The following is a 6144-nucleotide window of genomic DNA, read 5'->3' as shown; positions in this document are numbered from 1 at the left end:
GTGTAGAGAGAGCCCATTTAGGGAAATGAATGTGTCTTATGCCTTTGGCCTGAATTGTAAAAGTTTATGACTGCCAATGACTTTTACTTTGTTTCATTAAGGAAACTAGAGCCATATTATATTTTTTTTAATTAAAAAGACCCTGAAAAATACAGAGAATGAAAAAAAATTTTGACTACACTTCATCCCTGTGGATCATATTTAGTTCCCTACCTTTGTAGTCATTTCTCAGTCATTTTTTCTCTCCTCTTTGCTGTGTCTAAGTATATACATCAAACAGGCATTTTGTTTTTTTATTTTACAAATCAGGCTGCAGCTTGCTGTTCCAGCTTCGCAGTGCACCTGATAGAAGAGTTCCCCATCTTGTCACCTGGTCCTACAGAACATTTTTCTCATGCTGTGCAGAATTCCGCAGTGTGGTTTTACCAGTTTATTTACTGATCCTCTGCTTGTGGACATGAAAGTTGTTTCTGATGGTCCCCTGCTATAAAAAGACCGCTTCCTCTCAGCTGGCCCTGCTCGCCCTGGTACCTGTTCTTATAACTGGGTTCCTACCTTGTTCTTTGTCATCAGTCTCCTGCCCTGTGCCCCATTTCTGGGAACAATGTCCCTGCTTGGTTTCCTGCTCAGAGCCTCAGTTCCTTCCAGGGACTGGACACCAGTCCCTGCAAATCCAGGCTCTCCTTGATTGCTTCTTCAGGTCCTGGTGCCAGAGCTACCCACCAGGTGGCTGCTCAGTCCCCCTAATGCCTGCCTGACCCTGTACCCCTGAGGCCTCACTGCCCAGTCCACTCCAGTATGCTGAGCACGTCTTTAGGTCTGAAGTTTCCCTGTGCAGCCTTGGAGGCCTGAATGGAGGAGGAAGGATTCGGGACCAGGGTCTCAGGGAGGGGCAGGCATGCGACCGTGCAGTGTAGGCCCAGGTGACACCGAGTGAGCAGCGCCGCTGCTCCAGAGATCAGCAAGGACCAGATGACCTAAGGTTCTCCAGTGTACCCTGCTCTCTCTCAAATGCCAACCTTGGCTGTGCCAGGCTTGATCTGGAACATTCTTTCTCTCACCCTCAGCCTGACTCACAAATTCCTTTCAGGAATTCAATCACAGATTCCCACCAGCTTCAACCATAGATTCTCCAACTTTCTGTGTCATGCTGGGCTTTGTGAGTCAGCAGTGGTTCATAGAGTTTTGAGGCCACAAGAAATCCTGAACAGGCACCCTGATTAAGTCGTTGGAGAGGAACCAAGAAGCAAGCAATTCTGCCTGTTAACTAAGGCTGTCTGAAAAATAAAACAGGGCGTTTTGAATTCACTTGGAAATAACCACAACTGCTTATGCATGGGTAGACTCTTCGGTGCTGTGCATTTTCTTAAGCCTTCTGATCATAGAGGACACTGCACCGATTCCTATACGTGACTTCTTTTTATCACAGTAACTGCTGAAAATGTAGCTTATTACGTATGTAACGTCATCCGGAGGGAGGCATGCACTGCGGTCTGATGCTGAAATGTCTGCCGCCTTGAGCTCATCATTCCTGGCATGGGACAGAGGCTGGGAGGGCTGTGGTGTCCTCACGTTGCCCCTGGAGGGCCGTGTGCTGCTGTGATGGTGTGGTTTCCTGTGCCTTCCACCAGATCCTGTCCGTCCGCACCCCTCCTCTTCTTTCTCTTTGCTTTGCTCCTCTTTTTCTCTTTTCTCTTTCTCTTCCTTTCTCTGTCTCTCTGTCTCTGTTTCTGTCTGTCTCTCTCTGTCTCAGCTTTTTGCCGTAATGTGGATTGAACCCAGTGTCTTCCCATAAAGCTGCATCCTAAGCCCTATTTCAATTTTCTATTTTGAGACAGGGTCTCCCTAAGTAGGTAAATTGCCCTGACTGGGCTTGAGCTTGTGACCCTTCTACCTCACACACCTCTTCTTGCTTCTACTGTAAGCCCCATTTGGGTAAGGAGTGCATCAGTCATGGTAATCAATGGTAATCAGTGCATGGTAATCAATGAATAAAAACTCAGTGGTGATCATACAACAAAGAAGAACCAGGAGGAGGGATGAATAGAGCCTTCTGATGCCTGGGCTCCTCCATCAGGTGAAGTTGGAGGAAAGGCAGACCGAGGAGCCCCTGTGCTGGGTTTGGATTGTTACTTTTGTTCTTTACCAGGGACTGAACTCACGACCTTGCGCTTGCCAGGCAGGCGCTGTGTAGATGAACAGTATCTTCTGCCTGAGTGCCGGGTTGGGTTGAGCAAAGGCAGCAGTCATGGATTCAGAGGCTGTGGTGGATGAAGAAGAAGGTGACCAAGGACACGGCAGAGGACATATCCGAGGGATGCAGTGCCAGGAACAGAGAAGGACGTGCTGCTTGCAGAGTTAGGTTGAGGAGGGCAGGATAAGAAAAGCCTGAGGAGGAGGAGGAGGAGGAGGAGGAGAGAGACTCGAAGAGAGGTCAAGACAGATAATGAGACATGCTTCCTGGACATGAGGAACGTCTGCGCGATGGCCCTTTCAAGACCTAGCAAAGGCAATTTAAAGACAGACATTGTTTCTGGAAATTAAATGGATCTTTGCCTTGGTATGCTCACAAAAGAAGGGCAGAGGACAGATCCCACAAAGACACGAATTTCCCAAGGGACAGAGAGGAGTGACTGGGGAAGGCATGGTGGGTGGGTGGGAAGGAGAAGAAAATCTTATTTTCATAGCACGGCTTCTGACCTTTTGGGGCTGGCAAACAGGGTTCCAGTGATACCTCAATCTTGGAAACCAATTTCTTATTGCTGGCCCTGCTGGCCCCAGAGCTGCCAACTGTCTGGTGCCTGCGTTGGTCCCCAGGGACTGATTGTGTCCCATTCTGCTCCTGGGTCTGGGTGGGCGGCTCCACACAGGTCTCTCTGCCAAGGCAGGGCAACAGAAGGCTGTGTGTTTGAAGTTCCTATTAGGGTCTCCTCCGCTGATTTCTGTAAGGTATTGTTTTCCGGTAAAGGAGAAATAAGGGAAACACTTAAACAATAACCGCTCTGGGGGAGTGTGTACAGGGAAATCATTCTGTGTGACTGTGCCAATACAGTTGGGGCACCAAGCCAAGCTGTCCCTGTGCCATGGGAGCCAGGGGATAGCACTGAGGTCAAGCAGCCCAGGAGAGGAGTCTGGTGAGGTGTTTCCCAGGGACTTCAGACTTTCTCTGGCAGAGCGGGACTTGCTTTTCTATGGTGGAGGTTATGGTCTTAGATTCTGTCCTGCACAAAGAATAGAAATTCTTAGGTCTAACAAAAATAAGAGCTGATGCAACTAAGTCCTTATTCTGTGTTAGACATCACAATGAATGCTTCATGTATGATGTGATCGCATTTACTTATTTATTTTGTCTTTTTGAGACAAGGTTTTGCTATGCAGTTCAGGCTGGCCTTGAACTCACTTTGTAGCCCAGGTTGGCCTTGAACTCACAGCAATCCTCCTGCCTCAGCTTCTGGGATTACAGGTGTGTACCACCACACCCATCCTGATGTAATCTCGTTTAAACTCATGAAACACCAATGAAAGGGGTAGAATTATCTCCATTTCAGATAAGGAAACTGATAGGGGATCCATTTAATTTCCAGAAACAATGTCTGCCTTTAAATTGCCTTCACTAGGTCTTGGAAGGGCCATCGTGCAATATTGGGGCTGAGTATTCAAAATGCCTAGGTTTTACCCACAGCAGTGCAGAAATCTTACACTCACCCCATCGAGTCCCCATATTATGCACTCAATCTTTCTAGCACTGAAGAATCACATGGAGAAGAATCAGGCATGTTCTCTCCGTCCTCTTTCACAGAACTTACTGGAAAGCCAACGCTAACTCAAAATAACAAAGCTTCAAGTTGGGTACTGGATAGGCCAAACTGGAAATAAATCCAAGGGTTTATCAGTAAGGGTTCTGGAGTATCGTGATACTACTACAAGGAAAATAGGATATTAGATCCTGTGTTATGTGGTCTTAAAGTAATACAGGATTTGGATATTTAGAATAATCTTCCTTGGAATAAGAAGATGGAAGCCGAAACTGTCAAGTCACAGGGAGTGAGAGAGCTGCCTGCATTCCAGCGTTTATAACTAACTCCCAGATTTCCTGGAGGGCCCTAACTTGCCTGCCTAAGACTTTTTAAACACCCACCAAACCTGGCCTTCAGAGGTGATGGGGGAAAAGCAAGAGGTAGCACCCACTGGGGAAGGACGTTTTATGATGCTAGATTTTAGAAAAGTGACAGCCACGCTAACAGCGAAACATAGACCTCTCTGCTTTCTCCTCATACATAGATGTGCCCTGTGCAGATCGGGGTTGGAAGCCCCCAGCTCACCGGTCTGACTCTGAACCTCTTATCCCTAAATGGAGTGAGACGGGTCTGGGCCCCCGGGCTTTTCTTCTGGCTTTGGTTTATGATACATAGAGTAGGGCTTCTTCATCCTTCCTCCCTGAAAAGGGAACGCTGGAGACTGATGTAATTTGCTTTGCTTCCTGCTTTTATCCCCAGGTGTCTTCTGCATTCTGAAGTCACCTGCCAGTGATGCCACCTGGGAGACACTTTCTTGGGTCCAATTCCCCATCCTTCTCCTGGAAATGAAGATGTTCAGATGGGTGACTGTGTCTGCAGCTGAGCAGATCTTCTCCCAGGAAGTGAGCGAGAATGAAAGTTCCGTGTGCTGGGTCATGGGAGGAAGCGGGTGACAGACAGCTCTGCAGAGTTCATCTTTATGGCGCTTGGGGGCAACACAGGCACCAGTGTGACCAGGCCTAGCCAGGAGCAGATAGGAATGCATGGCTTTTGTAAGTACTCTGTGTTGAACCCCAGAATCCCTTTCTTGGTGGCCCACGGCAGGGCTGCCTTCATGCTCAGGCTAGACTGGCAGGTGAACCTCAGAAAGCACTAAAGAGGATCAGCCCTAGAGAAACAAAAGGCGGGGGGACCTGTCTGTTCCGAAGTACAAGGCCACTGGACATCACTTCCTCAGGGAAACCCAGGCAGGGACCAAGGGACAGGCTTGTTTTGATGGATAAATGAGCTTTTCCTGATCATAGAAGAAATTCCAGATCATTGTAGAAAAACATATTTTAAAAAGGGGAATACTTCTCATCCCAGAATTTTACCAGACAGAAACAACCACACAGCTAGTATATTGAGGGACTTTTTTCTTGTATGTGCATGTGTACGTATAGGATCATCACAGTATATTTACAACTTTGTACTTTGCTTTTCAAAACATTGTGATCATTTTTCACTAAAATTCTTCATTAATATAAAATGATTTCATTACTCTAATTTTAATATATTTATCAGTATGTGGCACAGCTGTGCCATGATTCACTGGACTGTTTCGCTGCTGTTTAAATTGTTCTCATATTTAGGTATAGAAATATTTGTCAACCTTGCTAAGCTTTTCTTGTCTTGTTTTTTATACTAGATTGATAAATACAGAATTTCTAAAACAATAATGTGTATTTCCTAGCATATAAACGGAGAGAGCGAGCTGAAATTGAGGTAGGAGAGAGCTAAAATCACCCTCGTTCTATACTTCAGAGCAGGCCCAGCCCTAACATGTTTGTGATCTGAGGCCACAATATAAATGAAGGCCCACACACCGTATCTTTAAAGATTTAGAAGTTGTGAACTCATCAACAAACTCTTAAATGAGATGTATCCTGGCTTCACCTTTGTAGTACTCAGAAAGCCCAGGATGCAGTGTGGAAATTGGGACTCTTGGGAACTTAGGGATAGAATCAGGTGGTATCGGGGTGGGGAGCTGGTGTTGGGCCCAAGGCCATCTCCTTTCTCATCTCTCAGTCTGCTGTGTGCTTGTCCCAATCCCCCCGCCCAGCTCCAACCTGTACCATGAGGCCCTCGTGTGTGCACATGTGGTCCCCAGGACACTCTATGGGTCCCACCCAGTCTGAACTCAGACCACCCAGGACTGGGGTGCACACCGGCTATACCATCCACACTCAGGATCTAGGAGTGGCCAGGAAGAGGCCCAGAGGCCGTTTGAATTCCAGGGAGTTCCAGGTCCTGGATCCTGGATCCCTTGGTGTGCACTTGGAGGAGGAGGAGTTGGGAGCTCTCGTGGAGTGTCCCTGTGGCCTTGCAGAGTCCTTGTCCTGTGGAGAGAGGCAGGTTGAGTCCAATG

This window comes from Cavia porcellus, unplaced genomic scaffold (genome assembly GCF_034190915.1).
Source record: "Cavia porcellus strain 051 isolate PalLab524CR breed Dunkin Hartley unplaced genomic scaffold, mCavPor4.1 scaffold_26, whole genome shotgun sequence".
Classification (NCBI taxonomy): Eukaryota; Metazoa; Chordata; class Mammalia; order Rodentia; family Caviidae; genus Cavia; species Cavia porcellus.
This window is presented reverse-complemented; position numbering follows the sequence as displayed.